A 23,816-nucleotide genomic window follows, 5' to 3' on the forward strand; every position below is an offset into this window, starting at 1 on the left:
AGTTTTTTATTAGAAATTGATGTTGACTTTTGTTAAATTCCTCTCCTGTGTCTACTGAAATGGTCATATGCTTTTCCTTTTTTAGTTTGTTAAAAAAACAACTTTTACGTATATACACTAATATGTATAAAATGGATAACTAATAAGAACCTGCTGTATAAAAAAATAAATAAAATTCAAAAATTCAAAAAAAAATAAAGAGGATCATTTTCCTCTAATTGCTGCCTTAAAAAAAAAAAACTTTAAAAACTTGGTGAATTATATTCATTGATTTTCAAACTCTAATCCAGCATAGGCTTAAGTCTATCATCTCACTATTTTTTCTGTTTTTCTCATTTGTTCTTTATTCCCTTTTCCCTCTTTTATTGCTTTCTTTTGGATTGAGTATTTTTTTATTATTCCATTTTATCTCCATTCTTGACTTATTAGCTATACCTCTTATTTTGTTATTTTGATGGTTGCTTTAGAGTTTACAGTGTATATATTTAGCTAATTACAGTGTACCTTCAGGTGATATTAACCCACTTGGCACAAGTATAAGTACACTTCCATTTCTCCCCCCTTGACCTTCATGCTATTATTACCATGCATTTTATTTATGCATGTGTAATAAACCTTACAAAACCTTACAGTGCTGTTTTTTGTTTAAATGGTTATATTTTAAAGAGATTTAAGTAATAAGGAAGAAGTCAAATATTTATCCATATAGTTACCACTTCTGGTGGCCTAGAGCACAGGCTCTAGGCACATGGGCTTCGGTAGTCATGGCTCGCAGGCTCTAGAGTGCAGGCTCAGTAGTTGTGGCGCACGGGCTTAGTTGCTCTGCGGCATGTGGGATCTTCCCGGACCAGGGCTCGACCCCGTATTCCCTGAATTGGCAGGCGGATTCTTAACCACTGCACCACCAGGGAAACCCATGCCTGGTAATCTTTAATTGGATGCTACATACTGTAAATTTTATCTTCTTGGGTGCTGGATACTTTTATTCGTATAAATACTCTTGAGCTTTGTTCTGGGATGCAATTAAGTTATTTAGAGAGAGTTTGATCCTCTCAGATCTTGCTTTTAAGATTTGTTAGACAGGCCTCAAGGCATGGTTAGTCTAGGTTCAGTGTCCCCTACTACCAAGGCAAGCCCCTCTGAGCTCCATGAACCGGGAAGTGTCCCAGTCTGGCTGGTGAGGACACACACTCTTCCTGGCCCCAAGTGAGTGCCAAGCACTGTTTCCTCTAAGCCTTTCAGATGGTTCTTCCCTCAAATGCATGTGCTGATGAGTACTCAGCTGAATACTCAGTGGGGACCCTCTGCAGTTCTCCAGGATCCCTGCTCTTTCCAGCTCTCTCCTCTCTGCTATCCAGTCTTGCAGCTCCAGCCACCTTGGTCTCCCCAGCTCTCAGCTCTGTCTCAGCTCAAGGACAACACCAGGCTCTACTTGGGGTCCCTGCACTTTGGCCTGAAAACTCTCTAGATGGCAGGCTGTGGGGACTCGCCTCACTGGTTTCCCATCTCTCAGAGATCACTGTCCTTCATTGTCTGGTGTCCAGTATCTTAAAAACCACTCTTGGCTCAAGACACCGGGGTGGAAGGGGGCAGACCTCCCAAGAAGGAGGCAGGCTGAGGCGCTGGTCAAGGCGCCTCGGGCCTGGGAGTGAGAGGTCCAAGTGTAGAGACAAACACCATTGTCTCATTTTCCTTGAGAATGGCCCACCCACTGCCCACCTCAATTAAGAGGAATCTGCAGTATCAAGAGCTTAGCTCTTAGAAGATCGTTACAAAGGGCTCTTCACAAAATCTCTTCTCAGGAAATTTTTGATGGTAAAGAATAAGGGGGGAGGGGCAGGACAATACTCCAAGCCTCTTAAAACCTCAGTGGTGGGGAGGTCAGAAACCCCCCAGTGGCGGGGGAGAAGGGAACCGAGAGTCCCTCAGCAGCTCCAACTGCCTCATGGTTTAAGCATATCGGGGGCAACGTCCACCTTGACCCCAACACAAGTAACTGAGCAGGGAGGAGGACCTGTCAGAGGCTAAGACCATTCACTCCTCCAAATCGCGGTCACCACACCCCCTCCGCTGAGCCAGGCACGGCAGGAGCTGCACTCTTAGTCCTTTATCTGTGCACGGCATCTCCCCGCTTACGAGGGTCTCACACAGCTGTCAGCTCATTCAACATGCTATCCCATTGACCGTAGGGTCCATCTTATAGATGGGGGAAACTGAGGCTTAGGATGGGTAAATGATTTGCCCAGGCTCATGCTGCCCAGGCTTCTTTTCATGCCGAGAATTTCCCTTGAGCAAAGTTGATGATCCCTGTAAGAGAGTGTGGGTTTCTTGAGCTTGGGTTTCTGAGCCCCTTCCCAGCCATGGCTCCACCTGCCACACCAAAGGAGCTAACTGACCAGCATGGGACACAGAGGACTCGACCCCGCCTGGCCCACTAGCGCTCTCCCGACCTTTGACAGAGCATTTCCGTTATCAGGGTTGTCGGCAGTCTAGCTTCATGGGGCTGCAAAGCTCCTGACTCAGTGTAGAGCTTTTTTTAGGAACATCAGACGTCAGGAGCTCTTTGATATATATGCACACATGTGTTTGGACTAGTGCATCAGTTAGGTTGCCATAGTGGGAATAAAAACAAAGGGTGGGGGGAAATGCCTGAAAATGTTGAACACAAAGGGTTCACCCAAACCCATGGCTATTTCTAACTCTAAGGCCAAAGCTACAATGTACCAGCAACGTGGGCACTGCTTGCCAGAAAATCAGCTCCCAAACCGTCAAGCTCTGCGTTGCAGGGACTGACAAGTATCCCCAGAGCCTCCCTTGGCTTTCAAGATGTATCCAGCTGGGTGGCTTTGTGCCACCCATAAAATAAGCAGGACATGAAACATTTGAGATGGGATTAGAGGACAACAGAAAGAGGCTATGTGTGCGCACCCATGTATGTGCGAAAGTATAAAAACCCCGAGTCTGTGTTTTCCCCCGAGTATTAATTACGGTTGGAGAGGAGGCTTGTCCGGGCGTGTTCGGCTTGGGCAGAGTAATTTATCATCTGGTTTCAAGGAGCGGAAGGCGGGTCACGGTGCAGAGAGCAAGACACACATCTCTCTCTCTCAGAATTCACAGCCGCCCCACCTGCTCCGGAGCGGACAGCTTTGCCCAAGGCACGTGCCAGAGGGAGCACGGAGAGCTCACAGGCAGCACTCTGGGAGAGAAGGGAGCTAGTGAGGCCTTGACATGACCTGCATAAGACAGAACCCATCGTGGGAAAAGCCTGTGCGGGCAGCTTGAAAGGAGAAACTATCCAGTCTCTCTCGGACGTCTGCCCCTGTTGGGGGGACGGGCAGAAAGACATGGGCGCCAGCCAGGCTTGCTGCCCACACTGGATTCCTTCTGATCCTGCAGGCCTTTCCTCAAGGCCAACAGAAGGGCCAGAGGTCTCTGGGATCCACGGGGGTGGTCCACGAAGAAGGCAGGTCTTATTCCTTTTGGTGGCTGAAAAGCAGGGTTACGTATCGGCTCACCACTTAGCAAAGTGGAGGTCCCTCACCGTATGACGAGGTTGTAATTCGGGACCTCCCTGGCCTTGGTGAGGTGACCAGAAAGGCAAGACCAGCACAGAGGACTGGGCCGCCCTCCCTCTGCCCCTGGGTCCCTCCACCCTCACCTGAGCACTAGGGTCACCCCCTATGTCCCCTGAGCGGCTCAGGGTCTTCCCGGGCACTTTGCTTTTGTCCTTTCTACCATCACATGCATGCTCCTGTCTACTGCTGCTGCAGGCGGATGCCAGACACCTGAGCCTGGAGTGACCACACCCTCACTCTCAGCAACAAGTGTTTTTCCGAAAAGTTATAAAGTATATAATAATGAGTACTGGCCCCAGGTCAGCCCTCCTTACCACCCTTCCCCTCGAAGCCCAGCCAGCAGACACTAAGAGGGTCCCTGCTCCTGCACGAAATCCTCCTGGGCGGCACCAGTGATGCCGTCCCCGCCGGTGCCATGAGCACCTACTGTGCTCCCGGGCCTGTGCCAGCTGCTCAGGACACCACCCTGAACCAGCCAGACTGATACCCGAGCAAATAATCACCCCTTCCTGGCGGGGGGCGGGGGGTGGGTGGCACACCTCCAGCCAGTCTATGGGAATAAAGGGAAAACCACTCAGAGGCAGAGGTCCAACTTGCCTCCATGGATGTGCTCTCACCTGCTGCTCAACTCACAGCTTCAGTCTCTCGGGGCTTCTGTTCTTCCTCTGCTGGATTTAGCCTTCCGGGATTCGGCACACAGAATCGGTGGTCTCGGCCAAACCAGCAAGAAATCTCCAGGCTTCTTTGCTGGGTGTCCAGCCTCCTGACTCTCTGGTATCTGCAGATGCATTAGAGGGAAGGAGGGAAGGAGAGGAGAGGCAGGAATGAGGATGGAGCAGAGCGAGACGGGGTCAGAGGAGCGTCTGCAGCTGCTTCTGTGCAGGCCAAGCCACGAAGGAAGTCACTGCCCAGAAGGCTGAGGGTCCCCGAGGCTGGCCGGGCCCCAGAGACTCCTGAACAACTTGCCGAGTGGGAGTTTTTCCTTCTCCGGTTTCTTGGTGAATAAATTCACTTGCCCCCCGACACCCCGACTTTCACACCTGCTTCTCTCTTCATTCTTATAATTGCAAATTCCCTTGATTGAATTTATAGTGGTGATCATTTATCAAACACCACCTGTGTTCCAGGCCCTTTACCTTGGTGATTTCTAAACCTCATAACCATCCCGGAAAGTAAATGATTCTATCCCATTTTGCCAAAAAGGAAACTGAGGCTCAGAGAGGTGAAGTAACTTTCTCAAAGCCACGCTGCAAGTCAGCAGCTGAGCTGGAATTAGCCCAGGTCTGAGTGATGCCAGATTCAGGCTCCTTCTGCCCCAGCAGTTTGACCCTCAGGAGGTGCCTGGTACCGTCAAAGACACCACAGACACATGTTCTCTTGATCAAGGTTGGAAGGATAGGAGAGGACTGGTAATTGAGCCGAGAAACCATCCCCACTCCTCTGTGGGCACTGGCTCTGAAGAAATCCTTAGGGTGAGTGGAGATGGTCTTAAGGTCTTCCTCCTGAGATACCTGGCCCGCCCCCTTTTTAAGGACTGTGCACAGGGGTTTTAATGATGAGCTGGACCTTGTAACTTGCCCCTCATCAGCTCAAATCCTCTCAGGGCTGCCAGTTCTCTTAAAGAAAAGCCGAAGTCATCACAACACCCTCCCATGTGAGACCCCATGTGATCTGACCCCATTATTCCTCTGACCACCTCTCCCACTGCTCCCCTTCACTCTCCTTACTCCAGCTCATGGGGCCACTTTGCCTGTTCTCTGAATAGCCAGACACATCCCGTGACAGCCTTTGCCTGGGGTACTCCTTCTGCTGGAACATTCCTCCTAAAGAGCCTCAGGTCTCCTTCCCTTGGCTCCTCCAGATTGGCCTGAACATCACCTCGTAAATTAGGCCCACCCTGACCACACCCTCTTCTAATCGGGGACTGGATAGCAGTAGTTAGGTGCATTCGCAATTGTCTGAATGATTATCTCCAAAGAGCACTGGCTCCTGGGGTGTCCCTAGTGGTATGCCACAAGGCTCTGCTCTCAACCCTATCCTAGCCGGGATTTTTATCAGTGATTTATGTAAGCGCGTAATAGACATGATGTTCAGATTCTGGTTAATCTGAAACTGAGAAGAATAACTAATACTAGCTAGGACCATAGATGCAATTGAGCTAAATTTAACAAGAATAAATGTAAAATCTTGCTCTGAGGTCCAAAAACACTAAATTGATGAATGTAAGAGAGGGAAGACTCAGGGGTTTTAACTGATAGTAAGTTCAGTACAGTTAGGGGGACTGTCGCAGTCCATCCGGGCTGCTGTAACAGAACACCACAGACCCGGCAGCTTATTAAGAAAAGGTATTTATTGCTAACAATTCTGGAAGCTGCAGTCCAAGGTCAGGGTGCCAGCAGGGTCGGGTTCTGGTGAGGGCCCTCTTTTGGGTTGCAGATTGCCGTTTTCTCATTGTGTCCTCCACATGGAAAGCAGAAGCAGGAAGCAATCAGGACATTTATCCCAACACAGGGGCCCCACCATCATGACCTCATCTGACCCTAATCACCTCCCAAAGGCCCCACCTCCTAATACCGTCACATTGTGGGTCACGGATTCAACATATGAACTTGAGGGGGGGAAACATTTCATCTATAATAGTGACGAAATAGCTTATCCAGACTGGGGACACTGTTACCTGTGAACCCAGAGTGTCCCAGACAAGCTGGAGGGTGCAGTCACCCTGAGTGTAAGTGGTTGCCTCGAAAGCTCATGTTATTTGGATCACATGAGTGAAGGTACATTCCCAGATTATGGAAGGTGGAAGCTTGTTGGAGCCCGCCTGGACCATTGGGATCACTTTGAAGGCACCACTATGATGCTTCATGGGAAGCAGGGAAATGGCTGTAGGGATGAGAGCTGTTTGCCTGGTGGAGGAAGATTGGGCAGCCAGACTGTCTGTCTTGGAGTGTCCGAGGGCTGGCCTGCCGAAGGGAAAGGTGGTTTGTTCCATGTGGCCTCAGATCAACTGAGATCAGAGGGAGGAGTCCAGGCGGCAGGTTTTAAGGGCTGTCTAAAGGGAGAACTTTCTAAGGATGATAGCTGGCCGGCGATGGATGAGTTCCTTTCCAACCCTGAAGGCTGCAGAGGAGTTTCATTTGTTGAAAGGGGAGGGCCAGGTGACTCCTCAGGCTCTTGGTGGGAAGCTGGCCACCACGTGTTACTGTTCAGGAAGAAGACTCTGCAGCACTTCTTTCTTTATTTATTTTTTTTAAACATCTTTATTGGAGTATAATTGCTTTACAATGGTGTGTTAGTTTCTGCTTTATAACAAAGTGAATCAGTTATACATATACATATGTTCCCATATCTCTTCCCTCTTGCATCTCCCTCCCTCCCACCCTCCGTATCCCACCCCTCTAGGTGGTCCCAAAGCACCGAGCTGATCTCCCTGTGCTATGTGGCTGCTTCCCACTAGCTATCTATTTTACATTTGGTAGTGTATATATGGCCATGCCACTCTCTCACCCTGTCACATCTCACCCCTCCCCCTCCCCATATCCTCAAGTCCATTCTCTAGTAGGTCTGTGTCTTTATTCCCGTCTTGCCACTAGGTTCTTCATGACCTTTTTTTTTTTTTTTTCCTTAGATTCCATATATATGTGTTAGCATACTGTATTTGTTTTTCTCTTTCTGACTTACTTCACTCTGTATGACAGACTCTAGATCAGGATATACGGAGAGCCCGCCGGGTGTGATGGTGTGTGAGGGGTCAGGTGTGAATTCAAGCCTGCCTTCCCTTTGCACCCCACCTTTCCCTTGCTTCTCTTGCCCCTCTCTCAGAGCTGAGGTGGGTTTCCCCTTCCCAAGCCCCGCCTCCTGCTGCTGAGTTGTTGAAAGTGTTGTTTGCTCTCTTGCTGTGCTGGAGGGGCACTGCCGCGGAGCAGCTGAGCTTGGACTGTGTGGACGGTGGCCCTTAGAATGCCCTCCCCAGCCCCACTGGTTGGGGGAGCTGCTCCCAGACCCTCTTCCTTCTCGCCCCATCATTTCTTACTCACAACTGCTGGCGTTCTGACCGGAGCATGCTGCGTCCTCTCCATGTCTCATGCCACCAGCTGCAGGGCTGTGGATTGCGTCTGTGGCAGATGTCACCACCCAGCCCAGGTGCAGAGCCAAGTCTCTATGCTGGGGCCCTGCGGCGTGCCCCTGTGGCTGACAAACTGAAGACCTCCAGGGCGTGCGGGATGTGGCCTGCCAACTGGGGGCCACCCTGATGTGTGTGCCACCTGGGTACATTTGTGGGGGCAGGGTCGTCATGTAGGTGTGAGTGTGTGTGCACCCACGTGTGTGCAGGGAGGGACCTGTGCATTTGTGTATGTGTGTGGGTGCAGAAATGCATGCAGCTGTGTCGCGGGCTCCTGCATTACCACGTGTGTGCACTCAGGCGTGCATTTTTATAGCAGACACCCTAGAGCTTAATTCGATGCAGGCGCTGCCCGCGAGACATTGCCATCTGAGCCAGTCTTTCTAGAGAGGGTGATAGTGTGGCCACCCCAGAGCACAGAGGATGCCAGGAGACGTGCGACTTATTCAGGGACAGTGCTGGTGGCATGGGCAGGTCCCTGGGGGATAGAGAGGCACGCAAGAAAGGGTGAGCTCCCAAAATGCTCGGGGTGGGGGAGGGCAGACCTCCCACCCACATCTCAGAGGTGTGGCCCAAACCCTCCAGACCTGAGCCTCCAGCCTGTTGGCTTGTCAACAGTGACCCAGATCATGGAGGAAACCGCTTCTTTCTCTCCATGAGGGGTTGCCCCGCCCCCGCCCTCCCTAAAGGGCAGCCCAGCCGTGCTCTGCAGCCTTTAAGTTCTCTGTTCAACCCCCTGGCCCACGTGTTCAGGCATCTGCTGTGTGCCCAGCACCAAGTATAGGGGCAAGGCCACATGACCGGGCTGGATGCCACAGAAAGTAAGGACGGGCTCTCAAGACCACTAGTGGTGGGCGCACTGGTCCCAGTAAGCTTTCTATGTCCAAAGCCTGGTTCCACAGGGCTCTCTGGACACACTCAGAGGAAATGTGACCAGGTGACAGCCCTGAGCACTGTGTCGACAAGTGTGGCTGCTCAACGCCTCGGCAAGGACCCAGGGGAGGATGCCCAGGGACCTGGAGTGGGTGTGGGGGGGGTGCTTTTGAAAAGCACAGGGCACCAGGCCCTTCCTCAAGCCTCAGGGAGGCGGGGAGACCCATCTCCACTCTGATGTCCTGTTTCTCCATCACTCATCCTCAAGTGGTACGAGGGTACAGGCTTTTTATGCATCTTGTTTGATCACTGATCATTTGATCGATCTTATCCAATCACTGAAACAGCCTAGGAGCATGGCTGGCTTTGTCACCTCAGTTAGAAATGAGTAAATTGAGGCTCAGAGCACAGCTGTGACTGGCAGAGCTGGGTCTGCAGGCTCTAGGGCCTCCGAAGCCTCCGGCCAGGCTTGCTCCCTGGCACGGGCCAGCTCATAAGTGCTGGCACCCCCAGGGAGCCCTAGAGCTCATCAGACCTGCTAGAAATCAGGCAGTGGGTTCCTAGGGCATCAGGCCTTCTCTGAACATCTTTTCCATGCTCCAATGTTTGTGGCTTGTGAAGGATTTTGTAACACAGTTACAGAGCATTCAACAAGAGCACACAAACACCCCTGCCCTCTGAGACCCTCCCTCTGCACCCCAACCCTTCCCCATACCCATCAGCATCCTTACCAGCCCCAGAGGTTTAAAGTCTGACATCACTGCCTCTGTCCTGGTGCCTCCTTTGGGCTCGTCCAGCCTGGGAAGCACAGGCTGGGGCTTGGAGGGGAGCCAGGGGCTCCCAGCCCCCAAACCCCACCTCCTCCTTCTCTGTCCAGCCCTCCTCCCTACTCAGCCAGGTCCCCCTGGGGTGGGGATGACGGGGCATGGATAGGGTGCTTCCCACTGCGGCCAGTCATGAAACCTCCCTGTGCCCCCCACCCCTGAAGCTGGCCGTAATGGGGTAGGAGGGGCTCCTTCTGACCTGAGCAGGCCAAAAGCCACCCTCCAGGCAAGGGAAGGGCTGGGCTTATCAGAGGTGGTCCCCATCCTCTCCCAGCCTGAAGGCACCAGCCCAGGCCCAAGGGTGACAGGAGGCCCACCACCTACTGCCACTCTCCACGCATAGGAACCCCATCCCCATATCTGGCCTCTGGGCCTCAGTTTCCCCCGTTTGAAGAAACCTTAAGAACCATGGAAAGAATGGCTTCCTTTCATCTCTTTCTTTTGTTCCTTCAAAGAGGGGGTAATGGCCTTGGTGGGGGGTGGGGCGGTCTTGCCTTCAGGCCAATGGTGGATCTGCCTCCCACCTGGCCTGGGACGGCGCCTGGGTCCCTAGGCGGCTGGTGACGCTAGGCAGCCCTGGCCTGAGGCAATGGTCAGGGAGGCCAGCCATCTGGGCCAGCCAGCTTTGGGCAGGCCTGAGCAGGAATCCAGAAGGCTGACCACTCTGCAGGGCTGCATGTCTGGAAGCGGCACCCCCAGCAGCACAGCGCCTCATGGGGAGGGCAGCCTGGAAGGCGCTGAGGCAGGACGGCTGTGGGACACAGACACGCACACATGGGGTCCCAGGCACCGCCACCCTCTCACCGTCCCCCACGCTGCACTCAACTTCTGGCCCAGCTGCAGCAGTGCCTCATCTCGGCTTGGCCTCAGTCCAGCGCCCAGAGCCAGCCACTCTGTACCTCTGCGGCTGCAGCTGCTTCTCCTCCCTCCCCACCGGCTCCCAGACTTGGGGCTGGGGTCTCGGGGGCAGGTCTCCCCTCTGTTCCTACCATCTTCCGTCTTCCCACGTCTGAAGCCAAGAGTGACCTTTCGCGAAAACAAACAGTGGTCCTTTTTTCCCACTCTCTCTGTTCTTCTCACCTCGGAGGAGGCCTCCCCTTCCCCATCCGGTATGGTGAGATCTGTTAGGCTGGGAGATTTTGCCTCCCCTACTCCCACACCGTGGGAGCCTCCCCTGGGTCCTGCGTGGGAGTGCTGGGCGTCAGGATGGGAAGCTCAGCTCTGAGCAGAAAGCCAGGCGGCAGGAGTGACCGGACCGGGGAGTGCCAGGCAGGACCCCAGCAGGTGGGCGAGCCCAGAGCAGGCGCTGAGCTGACTAACAACCTGGGAAATACACAGAGAGACCAGGGAGGGGAGAGGACCGGGTAGCAGCAGGAGCAGAGAGCAGAGCGGCACTTAAGGCAGCTGCAAGTGCCAGCTAAACTGAGCACCGGCGTGGGGACCACAGCCTCCAACCCCACCCTGCTGCCCGCCACCGCCGCTGCCCCACTGGGTCTCCTCCCCGAGCCTGCGAGGAGCCACGGTTCCGAAATGATGATGTATTTTTGGGTGTGTAAAAAGCGTGGACTGCCGAGTTGCTTTTTCGGCTCCGGGCAGATCTGGGGTTGAAATGTTGAGAAAGCAGCGTGCCCACCGCGGCCCCTAAAGTGCCCCCTCGCGCCTGTCCCCAGCTGGCGCCAGCTCTCCCCCAGGGCCCAGCCAGCATGGTGCTGGGGTCAGGGGCGTCCCCAGACAGGAAGCACTGCCTGCCAGGAGGCCAGACTCCCCTCGGAGGCCTCCGTGGGGCTGGGCGGAGGCTCCAGAATGCCCTGCATGGGGTGCGCTGTCCTGCCCCACCCCTGCCTGGCCTTGGGGGGAGCCTCCCTCAGATCCCCCCGTGAAAACTTCAGGTGGCTCCCAAGATCGTGTACAGCCCCCAGCCCCACATCTCATGCGCTCCCTTCCTCCCTCTCCCATCTCTGAGCTGCAAAACCAGCTACGGAAACTGGATCCCAGAGAGACTGGTGGGGACGCTAAATGTGAGCCGGAGCCAACACCGCCAGAGCTCTGAGCCCGCAAACCCCAGAAGCTGGGAGGAGCCTGGGGGAGAGGAAGAACCCCAACCCGAAGACCCCCGCCCTCCTCCCTGGCTAGCCCTGTGCCTCTCAGCCAAGAAAATGACAGTGGCAGTGATCAGAGTAGGGGTCTCGGCCAGACCTGGGAAGAGGCAGTGGGGAGACTGAGGCAGGAAGAGCCCCCACTGGGGGATTAGCTGGGACTAGTGGTTCTCGTTCAGTCTGGCTGAACTGGGAGAAGGAAAGCCTGACATGTGCTTGTGCGTGTGTGAGTGTGTGTGTGTGCTCGCATGCACACACAAGTGTAAGTTCGGGTCTCCCGTGATCACAGGCCTCAGGGCTCCCATGGAGGTGGTTTGGAAATCTACATGAATTCTGTGCTTTTCTCGTGGGGGAGGACTTTCCCCTGGGGCCTGGACGGTGGCCCCAGCGCCTCCCAGGCCGTGGGCTTCCCCACAGCGAAGTGCTTCTCTCCCAGGCCCAGGGGCAGCCTGCCCCGCAGTGTCCTCCTCCAAACCGCCAGGGCCGCAGCTGGTCCCCACCTCCAGGGCAAGCTCTCAAAGACTCTGGGGCCTCACTGGGAGGGGCTGAGCCAGGGAGCAGGAACCTGTGGGGCACCTGGGTGACTGGACAGTGGGCTGGGCACGGAGTCAGCAGGAGAGGCCAAGGCAGCCACAGAGAAGGCACCAGTAGCCACTGGGAGCCAGGATGGCTGTGGTCAGCCCCACGGCTATGGTCACAAGCTGAGTTCCATTGAGCCCTGCTGACCGCATTCCCACCCAGGGCAGAATTAGGGCTAGCGTGTGCCTAGATGCTCCGGGCCTCCATCTTTTGCAAAGACCATCAGCTCTGCCGAGAACGCCCCGGCTGCCCAAGCCTTTGTCTGCTCTGCAAATTCCTCCTTGTTCTTCAAGGCCAACCTGAGGGGACACTGCCCCAGGGACACTGTTCTTCAACCAGCAAGCAGAACGGATTCCTCTCTGTATCTTGACTCCCAGCAGCACCAGGCTGACATTCGTGTGCTGGCCCCTCGTCCTTCCTGTGGCCTGGGGGTCCCTCCAGATCCTCGTGGGCCTTCTCCTGGTCTGGGCCTGGCCACCAGGAGACGCTCCCAGGTGGCTGGGTGGATGCAGCGGAGAGGCCCGTGCCCCCTAGGCACTCTGCTGCTTTTGGGGCTGTGGCTTCTCTTGGGGGATCTTGCCTCCCAGGACCCCCTCCCCTCCAGGGCTCGGTCCTTGTCCACTCACCCAGCCAGGCCTGGGGGACATGCCAGAGTATCCCCTCCTGAATTTTTGAGGCTATTTTAGGACAGGGCTGGAACCTGATCAGGAAAGTCTCCCCCCTCTCATCTTCCCTGGTTGGCCTTCACCTCCAGGTGGGGATTTGCCACAGTAGAAAGGGGGGGGCCCACAGCAGGCAGACCCCTTCCCTTGGTCTTCTCTCCCGGATCTCCCTCTTGAGCCACGTCCCCACCCCAATTTGGGAGACGGCACTCAAACCGCCAACTCCCAAGTCAGCACCCCAGCCTGGACCCCTCCCAAGCCCCACCTGGCACCCACTCATTTCCCACTGTCCACCTGATGCCCACCTGGTGTCCATATACTCCTCAGACTCAGCACATTGAAACTGCTCAGTTCTCTTGTGACCAGCTTTTCCTTCTTTTTCCTACGGATCATGGGAGGGTCCTCCCACCCACCTGAACTCTCAGAGTCACCCTTAATTCTTGCCAACCCCAGCTTCCCAGCACAGGCTGGGCCCTGCAGGCTCTGTCTCTGCCAGCTTCTCTTCATCCACCCCCTTCCCCAGAACCCCAGGCCCAGCCCCCAGCACCACCCGCCCAGGTCAAGTCTAACCTCCTTTCTTAGCCTGGAGCACAAAGTTCTTTACATTTGGACTGTTTAGTCCCAGCCTCACCCGCTGCAGCTCCTTCACATTCTCATGCCCCCTGTGGTCCAACCAGGCTGAGCTGTTTCCAGGTTAACTGGAACATCTGCTGAGCTCCCCCCCCAAGGCTTGTTCCTCCTAAAACACCTCTCTTCCATGCTCCCCACCACCCAGCTGGCTCCTACCTTCCCTTCAGGGTGAGCCTGTGGGCAGGGACATGAAGGGCTGCAGCATGTCAAGTGAGAAGCAGCTTAGAAGTCACCACCTCCAGGAAGCCCTCCCTGACCACCCCACAGTAGGGTGTTGTTCCCTCCACTGTGCCCCCACGCAGTCATCTGAGGGCACTGTCATTACCCATTTACACCGCCATCTCCCCTCCACCAGCAGCTCCCTCCAAGACCCTGCTTGGTTTCGCTCAACTCTTGTTTCTGGTGCCCACCCTATAATTACCACTTGCCCGGGACTCCAGGAACCTTGCATGCTGGAATGGATGAATGAGTCTTTTTCCAAGAAGCAGAGTGGGGCCTGGTCAGGGGGGTGTCCTCTGAAGCAGAAGCTCCGCAGGGCTCCCCACTCCTCTGAGCTGAGGGTCACACAGTTAACCACCTGTCTTCCCATGGCCTGGACACAGCTTTTCAAGGAGGCATTGGATGTATCATTGCTCCCATTTTAAAACTGACAAAGTTGGGGCCCATGGTCTCCATCCTCATTGTGAAGGGCCCGGCCATGGCGAATCAGGGGTTGGGTGCAGGAGGGACTGCTATCCCTGGCCCTTCCAGCCTGGCCACCAGGGTTCCCCTTGGTGGGGTGAGTGTGGAAGTTCACCCCTGCTCCGTGAGAGAGGCCCCCCTCCTGCTTTGGGGCATCTCTGTCTTTGGATCGTCTGCCCGGTGACTCCACCTGGAGAAGGGCTGTCTCCGAGGAGGGGAGACAGAGGGCCTGGGGTGGGAGGGCCAGGTCTGGGCAGAGGGCCCAATGCTGGGGCCTGGCCTGGAATCCAGCTCTGCTGCTCAACAGCTGTGTGACCCCAGTGAGTCAGCAAACTTCTCTGAGCCTCAGGTGGCTCTCTGTAGGATGGATCACCACACCACTGTGCAGGTTGAGAAGCAGAGATGGTTTGCATGTTCCGTGCCCAGAACCGGGGGAGAAGGGATATTCAGCAGCGAGACAGGGTGACCCCGGGATAGGAGGACATTTTGTTTTCCTCACCCACCTGGGCTCTGCTTGTGACCACAGCACCCTCCTCTGGCCCACTGCCGTGGGAGGAGGCCCACACAGCTGTCTGCCTGAGCTGTTGGGAGCCAGGGTCCACAGGGCTTTCTTCCCCACCCCTACAGGGTGTGCGGGTACCACTGGGCAGGGAGGACGCTCAGGCTGGAAGGCTGTGCCCGGTGTCCCACAGCTCCCCTTGGCAGAGCCAAGACTGGAACCAGCTCTTGCTCTGGCCCCCAAATGCTTTCCTGCACCTGCCGCCTCCGGGTGTGCGCTCACGCTGCGTCTCCCCACGCACCTCTGCCCGGCCCACGTCTGATGTCCAGCCCTGCACACCAGCTGGGATCCACCTGGTCTTCCCTGAGCCCTGCCATTCTTCCTTTCTCATGCCTGGCCCCCCAGACTGGGAACCCCATGTGGGCAGGTGTGTCTGAGGGGTGTTCTATCTGTGCCCTAGAAAAGGAGGGTCTTGGCAAATACTTGTGGGATGGATAAAAGAAAGAGGGAGGTCGGTGGTGGTGGCATGCCCTTGGGCAGCAGAGCGCCTGTGTCTGAGTAGGAGCAGGGCTACTTACAGAGCCGCCTCCTGCACAGGTCCCAGGCCTAGGGCCAGAGGGGCAGTGTGGCTCTGGGATTGATGGGGCTGCAGCCCAGAGCAGACAGAGGACCCACTGCCAGCCTTGTCCCAGGCTCAGCATCTCTGGGCTCAGCTCAGAGACACGCGAGGGCAGCCATGTGCAAGGCCAGGGTCCAGGAGCTTCAGCGGCTGGGAGCCCTGCAGGGGCGAACACGTCCCCGCCTCTTCCTCCAGAGCCGGACCTTGGAAAATGGGCTCCCAGGACAGAATGAAGGGCCAGACAGATGGCTCAGGGAGAAAGGGCACTGGCCCATGATGTGTGAGCACCTGGAGGGGCACCTTGGGCATTTGCTTCTGTGCAGGAAGAGGCAGGACAGGGAGAGGGGATGGGCTCGGAGACAGGCTCATGTCTCCCTGCAGCCTGGGGGAGCCGGCGGGTTGCTTTATAATTGACTAGCAACAGGCAGAGATGCCAGCAAACCATCTCCAAATTAGCCATAATTGCGGAGAAATAAAGAGCAAACAGGGTGAGCTGAACGAGGCTTTCTATAAATATTATGTTTTTAAAGTTTGCCCTGGAGTAATAGAAGCTGTTTAAGCGCTAATATCCTGTCTGTGCATTTAAAAAGCCTTATAATGAGGATTTAGTGCCTTCTTTTCCTAAGGCCTGGGATCTGGGGGCCCCTGGGTCTCCGGCCTCCTCTCTCCTGGGCGTCTCAGAACGGGCAGCCCCTGGGAGTCAGAAAACCTACCCTCCCCTGGGCCGGACCCAGCCTCCGGGACTGAGCTCCCCCGACCCTGAGTTCCTCCTGCCCTCTCCCCAGGTAGATGCAGGGGTCCTTCCTGTTCCCACGTAGCTTCTCCTTCCTTATTCCCTTCCTACCTTCCCAACAGCGACCAGCGAGGGCCAGCAGCAGTGTTCTCTTGGTCTGAATCACTTTCGAGACCTTGACACCTCCAGCTCATTTTGTCAAGGCCAAGAGCTCCAGGTCACCTGGACCCACAGACCGGCCTCTCTCCACACCCAGGGGGAGAGCTTGTCTGATTAATGAGGGATGGGGTCCCTAGGTGAGGCACCTACACTACAGGGCCATGTCTGGTTTTACTAAATATCATCATGCAGCGTCCATTCACTCCAACAATGACCGCGGAGCCATTTTCCGTGGAGAGTGAGAAGGTTGTAGGAGGGGCCGCCAGCACCCCCCACCAGAGGCGACTTCATCAGGGGCCTAAAACCCACAGTTCGAAAAGCCCTGGTGAGGAGCAGTCCCCAGGGAGCCCCCTCCTAGGCCGTCAGAGGGGACAGTCAACTCCACTTGATTCCGTGAATTCGAGCACCTGCTGTGCCAGGGCTGAGTGGGGTCCCGCAGGTGGGTCGTGGGCATTGCCTCTCCGTGGAGGGTCTTCAGGACACTCGTCCATCCAACAGCCGCTGGCGCCACTTTCAGAAATAGAAACAGGCAGGTCTGGTCTGTGGTGGCGCCTTGTGTGCTCACGCCCGTGCAACGCCTGCACACAGCGTCGTAGCTTCCTCCACGTCCACAATTCCATGTCCCGGGCAAGGCCGGGTACAGAATGGCTGGGCAGATGCCCTGGCTTGTGCGTGGGGCACGAACTACAAAGTCAGGCTGTGATTCCCGCAGCCTGCCATCCCTGGGGCACGAATGTTCCCAGAGTCTCAACTGGTGGGGGCAGAGATGAGAGAAGCGATCACACCCCCAGCCCATCAGCACCTGTTGGCCACACCCGGTTGATACCATCTCTTGGGTGTGAGGTGGCTCTCGGGGCCAGCAGTCCCCCTGAAGGCTCAGAGCCTCCGCAGTAGAAGGACCTGGGACCCTCACAAAACCAGGACATGAATAAACCATGGAGGAAGAGGAGTGGGTGCCTCTGAGCAGAGCTGACCCAATCGAGGGGACATGCCCGGCTGGCTGCAGGGTCCTGGGGAGGGCCCGGCCCTTGGTTTCCGCCATCATTTTCTGATCACCCTGGCAATTGCTAGACATAGGGTTCTAGTTGGAGCTACAGGTAAAAATTTGGGGATTTGACACGGCTCGGGAAGGGTCCAAAGTGACGAATGAAGACAGAGACGCCGGTGTGGCTGGGCAAGTCTGATGGGGTTTGAACCAGGAGCTTTTGCTCCCCGCCACACCCTCTCCCCTTCCTAGGAGAGCACGAGGTGGGGGAGACACACCCCGCTATTCCCACAGCCCTAATCTGGTCGCCAGAGAAACAGGAAATTTAATCCCTTTTCTGTTATTTCTGTCTAGAAGGTAGCTGGGGTGACATCCATGTCCAGGTCCCAGGAAGATGGCAGGAACCTGGGCAGGTGAGGCCCCACTCCTCTTTCTAGCCTGTCATATGCTCACCCTTGACCACCCCCCATAAACAACTGAAAATGTGGGCCTTCTGGGGACATTTGAGCTTCCAAAAGAGCAGAGGAGGTGAGGGTTGTGATCTTGGCCAAGGTTCCGCAGGGCTGGGAAGGAAGAGGGCGTCAGGATATTTTTGTGAAAGAAGCAAGTTGCTCTGAAGTCTAATCCTTGGAGCTAATGAGGGAAGAGAGGCGGGTGGGCAAGTGTGGGACAGAGAGTAGGAAGGGGTCTGCTGGGGGCAGGAGGCAAGATGTGACCTCCAAAAGCACGGTGACAAAGGCAGGGGTCCTAGAGGAAGGAGACATTGGGAACAGAAGCCAGGCTACAGGATATGGCAAGGGACAGGCAGGGCTTCCTGGGGGATGGACCCCCTCTGCTGGGGGCTGGATGGATGGAAGAGGAGGGGGTGAGGAGAGAGAGTCCTGCTCCAGCCTTGGAGACCTGGGGTGGCTGAGGGAGGTCTTCCCTGTCACATCCCTGGTGTGGCCCAGGATCCTGCGGTGGGGCCGTGCCCTCTGGTGTTTGTCAATTTTCAAACGCAGCAGGACTCAAGACGGAGAGATGCTGGCTGGTTGTCTCCAAAAGCCCCAGGGAGCCAGAGCTTGAGGGGGCTTTGCATGTCCAGGCCCCCTGGGCCCAGCCAGGGAGCTCCCTGAGAGTAGGGCCTCACCTGTTCTGTGTCCCCCTGCCCAGCCCTGAGCCTAGTACAACGTGGGTCCCCTACAGAGTTGCTGAATGAGGGAATGAGTGATGTGAGTTTAACAAAGAACCGGGCAAGCACTGTGGAATGATTTCGAGGAGGGCTTGACCGTCTTGAGCTGCCCCTGGTTCTGGTGAGGGTGTTTTGAGATGTCCCATCCAAGGGTGGGGAGTAAGTGCTGGGAACAAGGCCTCAAAACTGGAGACCGACCGGAGCTGGGGACTCACCACAGAGCGTATGCAGCTGCCGGTGTTGTCCATCCAGCGATGCTCCCCCGCCCCGGGGCAGTCTGACTCTAGGAACAAGGCACCCCCAAGGCTGGGCAGTGAGCAGAGTTCTCCTGATCTACTGGCAGGGCTGGCAATCCCCCTCAGCCCCCGCCCGGGTGCCACAGGCCGGCCTCCACCTGGAGCCCGTCCCATCTGCTCCGCTGAAACCAGGTTCAGCTAATTGTGATTTCAAAACTTAATTATGGAAAGAAGTTGGGATTAAGGACCCTTCCATTTATCTTCCTCCAGCTGTGGCTTGTCAGCAGCTGGGTTTTGGAAAATCCTGCTCACGGCTCTGGACAGTTGAGTGGGGAGATGCGGCAGAGGCCGGCTTTGGCAGGGTCAGAAGTGGGGGGCCGCAATGTGCTAGGATGAGCATCTTGATTCAGCCCCGTCCCTCCCCAACAGCTGAAGCCATAGCCCCTGCCAGGAGACAGCACACCCTCATTTCCCATTTTGCCCTGCCTGCTAGAGCCACCTGCCCTCAAGTCCCTCTGTCTGCTCTGTGGCACTGGGCATGCGGGCCAGTCGGAGACCACAGGACCTGGAGAGGGATGGGGTAACCTCCAAAACTTGGCACCCTGATGGTATCCTGAAGCCCAAACTGCATGCTACCTCCTTTCTCCATCCCCACACACCCCCAGCCAGGCACAAGATGCGCAGGTGATGGGGCAGGTGGACACTCGCGCATCACGTACCCCAGCCCGGTCTTCTTGAAGGGCAACCTGGCAGAATGTAACAAGAGCCATCCCGACCCTTTGACTCCATAATCCCGCTCCTGGGACCATATCCTTGGGAAATAATTCAAAAGGAGAAAAAAGCTTGAAGTACCAAGATATTTATAGCAGCAGAAGAAACTGCACCAGCTAGATCCAACCTGTCCGGCAGTCAGGTAGCAAGTAAGTGAATTATGTGGCAACGACTCAATGTGATATTATGCAGCCTTTAAACATGATGGGAAGGAAGACTCGATACAGGGAAGGTGTCTTTGAAATACCGTTAAGTGAAGAAGTAGGACACATTATAACTAGGTAAAAACTATAATTACATATAGATAAAGATCAGATGAGGCCACAGAGAAATGGGGATGGCGGTGTTAAGATGAAGTTTTCTAATTCTGAAAAAGATTTGGAGAAATAAATAAAACTTAGCAAAAGAATATTCTCCCTCCAAGACCCCTGCCCCATGTGCCTTGGGGGTTATCTTAGCCAGAGAGGCGCCTCGTCTGTCTATCCTATCTGATGCCGGGTTCACTAGAGCACCCTCCGTGCACACAGGGAAATGCCGTCCTTTTATGGCAAACATGAGCCCTGCACGCTCTACCTCTCACTGTGTCTCCGCAGGCAATCTCCTTTTGTTTATTTTTTATCAAGCAAATATGATGTGCAGCCACCTGTGCTGGACACTGGGAATACGAATGAGACCCATCTCTATGCAGGAAGTGCAAGGTGCAAACACAGAGGGAGGGCGCTGACCTGCCCCTGGGGAGGGGGGAGTATCCCAGAGTTACCCCTGCAGGAGGGATGCCCAGTGCATCAGGAGCCACCAGTGGGACGAGTGGCCTGGGCAGAAGAAAGAGGAGGGGCGGAGAGAGGGCAGCCTGAGGGGAGATGGGGTGTCACGTCTCACCTGTTTTGTAGAAGCAGAGCAAGGTCAAGGGTAGCTTGAGAAACCCCAAGCGTGGGGACGTGACCTGAGGCAGTTCCCGCTCAGGCACCAGGAAGGGGCATCCATCAGACAGGCACCCCTCACCTGAGGCTCCCCTACTCTTGCTTGCGTGGGACCGACATTCCCTGAGAAGGCCAAGAGCTGAGTGTCTTCTCAGACAAAGACACCACACAGGGAACCAACCGGAAGCTGGAAATTGTCCAAAGAGAGGGGAAGTCAGCCAGTGGTCGGAGACCCCAACAGAGAGGGGGCCATTGCCTCTTCGTCTTCACCCTCCTGACAGCCCCTCCTGCTCGCTGCCTGCCAGTGAGCCCAAGGGAGTCCCTTCTGTTTGCAAGTGTCAGGACCTCAGCCTACTGGCTGGGATGGCCTTGGCTGATGTGGATGGGATGGAGGTAGCGGGGCTGGCAGAAAGGACTGAGAGCCTTGGTTCTATGCGTGAATCCCGTCTTGAGAGCCGCAGGGCAGGGCCTACAGCTAGAGAGCGCGCCTGCCAGGCTGTGCCTTAGCTCCACTCTATCCACTTGGTTCCGGTTATACCAACAGAGGTTAGCAGGGGTGCTTCTGCAGTGACTGTAAATAAGCCTTTCCCTGCAGCTGCAGGAAAGAGACAGGAGTGAGATGATGGGATGAGAACAGAGAGAGCTACCAACTGGCCAGAGACGGACCACCTTCTGATCACTTAGCCAGCCACTGGGGCTGCCACAGCCTCTGACTTGTAACCCATGTTGTTTTAGAAGAAAGAGGCAAGATGTTGATTGATTGTATAACTAAATAAATAATCATTTCCTCGATTCAGGGGCAAGAGTGGCTAGATTTAAAGGAGCTGAAGATGTGTAAGGAGAGGGAGCAGGGAGAGAAAGAGAGTAAGCACATATGTGGGGGTCACGGGGTGCCCCGAATGCACGTGAATCTGCAGGTGGCCCAGGAGAAGGTTCCATGAGGGCAAATGCTCCCCAGAGGGCAGCACTGAGCCTGGACAGATGTCCTCCTAGAAGGAGGTGCCCGGCTCAGGAGCTGGGGCTGGAAGGAAGCAGGACCCAGGAGGCAGGTGAGGAGAGGACTTCTTCCAGAGCATCCTGCTATTGGGTGATGTCCCAAGAGAGCCCAGGTCCCTTTGCCCCATGGGCTGACCTCACAGCCCATTGGCCCAGAGTCCCAGCTCTAACCTGGTTACCAAGAATGGCCCGGAAAGCTTCCCAGCTGAGCTTGCAAGGGACACTGGGTCCATGTAGGGAGCAATGACACCACCCTAGAGATAAGTGTCAGGAAAGGGCAGCGCCTAGAGCGTCTCTGACCAGAGCTCCCTGAGTCTGGCCTCAGGCCGTGAGGAGGGGGTGAATCGAGTGGTCCTGGAGGTCTCAGATCCAGCAATGATCTTAGGGACATCAGGAAAAAGGTTTTACCTCTGTGCCTGCCACTTCTTTTTTTAATCTATTCTTAATTTTAATTTATTTATTTTATTTATTTTTATTTTTGGCTGCATGCAGGCTTTCTCTAGTTGCGGTGAGCGGGGGCTACTCTTCGTTGTGGTGCGCGGGCTTCTCATTGCGGTGGCTTCTCTTGTTACGGAGCACGGGCTCCAGGCGCACGGGCTTCAGTAGTTGTGGCACGCGGGCTCAGTAGTTGTGGCTCGCGGGGTGTAGAGCACAGGCTCAGTAGTTGTGGCGCACGGGCTTAGTTGCTCCGCAGCACATGGGATCTTCCCGGATCAGGGCTCGAACCCATGTCCCCTGCATTGGCAGGTGGATTCTTAACCACTGCACCACCAGAGAAGCCCTGCCTGCCACTTTGACAGGGGAGAACCATGTTCTTCTTGTTGATGACCAACACTTAAGGCTACTAAGATCGTTTGATCACAGGTGATCATCTTCATACTTGGCTTTCTTTTCTAAATTAAAAAAAAAAACCTGCTAATTATAATATTAAGAAGTACTTTTAACCCAACAAATATTTGAAAACAATTAATACCATTAGGGAAACTGGAGAGGAGAAAAAAGTCAGGTGGCTCTTTTTCCCCAGGATGAGAAACTCCAGATTTCAAATCTTGCCTGTCTTTGTCTAGACTTTTCCCTCAAAAGCAAAGCTTGAGACAAGGGCTTGTGCGCAGGAGGTTTATTTTGGGAAGTGATCCAAAAGAAAGAGGGCTGGAAAGGGAGCTGGGAAGAAGGAAAGCCACTACAGGGTGTGTTGTTGAGTTGATGAGCAAGGGGGCCACTGGGGCTCAGTCCACCAGACCCCTGAGGAGCCATGCAGAAGGCACCTGCAAACGGTCCATGAAGGGAAGGGAGGGGAGAGTTTTAACCACCAGCTCCTGTAGCCCATTGGGAGGACTGTGCCATGGGGTGTTGACTTGGGGGCATCCCCAACTTCTTCCTGCATTGGTCCCTGCGGGAGTCACACGCATAGTGGCCTCGGATAGACAGAGATGTGCAGTTGGGCTAAGCAGACAGACAGCAAAGCCTGGAGTAGAAAGGAGGTGAGAGGAGGCGGGTGGGATGCAAGAAGTGTATGATGCAGTCCTCCTCTCGCACCCCATATTGTATCCAATCCGTCACAGGGCCTTCAAGGTGACTTCCTTGGAGTCAGTGCTGTGTGCCTGTGATTGAGACTCTCCAGAGACTCCTCACCACCACAGTGTGGTTCTAGCACCATCGGAAGGTTTGTGCCACGTCTTGAAACTGCTGCAGAGCTCTCTCTGCAGGACCTACTCAAAACTGGTAGCCTTTGGAGACATTAACATATGCTGCCTCCAAAGCCCAAAGAGGCCACTGAGATCCTGTGCCCCCTTCTTGGTGGAAAAGAAATAGGGCACAACAGCTTGCCTTTACGTAAACGTCAAGGAAATGTTCCGGAATGCTCCAGACTCTAAATACTCCATTGATGGGGCAAGCCTTGGACCTTCCTGGAGTTCATCCCTCACCCTCTGACACACACGTATCCTACTGGGGCATTTTGGGTGCTTACCACTTTCTGCCCACCTGGTCTGATGAACATGATCTCCTCAACATGGTGGATGAGGATGGCGTTCTCTGGAATGTCAAAATGACCAAAGACCTGCAGACATTGTGATAAACAGCAAGAGGGTAATTATAGCCCTGTGGAAATACAGTAAATGTGTATTGCTATCCTTCTTTTATAAAAGCAAAGAGCTTTTAACCCTCTTTACTGATAGGGATTGTAAAGAACACATTTTTCATATCAACGACCATATACCAAGTAATAGAGGCTCTATTGATTGGTTCCAGTAAATAAAGCACTGCAGTCTGTGTTTGGAGGCTTGGTTAAGTTCATGGGAGTCCACCATACTCTACTGTGATTCATCTGGTCATTATAGGTGAATTGAACACAGATACAATGGGGACCTCCACCCTTGCCTCCTTCAAGTCCTTGATGGTGGATCTAATCTCCACAGTTTTCCGGGGGGGGGGGCGGGGGGGGCTGTTATTTTTTCTGATTTGCTGTCTTGGCCAGGCTGGGGAAAGGTTCATGGGCTTCCACTTGGCCCTTCCAGGTCAGAGAACCCATATGAGCGTTATGCCAGATGCTAAGTATATTTGTCCAAAATGATGTACTCAGAGATGAGAGACAAAGTACAGGATGGGTCTGCGAACACGTTGGACCCGCTGTAAGATGGACTTGGATCAGGATGTCATGTATCTCTGGCTTTCCATAATCTACC

At 54.8% G+C, this 23,816-nt stretch overlaps 1 protein-coding gene across 16 annotated transcripts in view; it reads left to right on the top strand.

Annotated features, from left to right (window-relative positions):
• RBFOX3 (RNA binding fox-1 homolog 3) overlaps positions 1 to 23,816 on the top strand; it is a 449,725-nt gene that overhangs the window by 325,525 nt on the left and 100,384 nt on the right. The window lies entirely within an intron of this gene.

The sequence above is a fragment of the Balaenoptera acutorostrata genome, chromosome 20 (assembly GCF_949987535.1).
Source record: "Balaenoptera acutorostrata chromosome 20, mBalAcu1.1, whole genome shotgun sequence".
Taxonomy (NCBI): Eukaryota; Metazoa; Chordata; class Mammalia; order Artiodactyla; family Balaenopteridae; genus Balaenoptera; species Balaenoptera acutorostrata.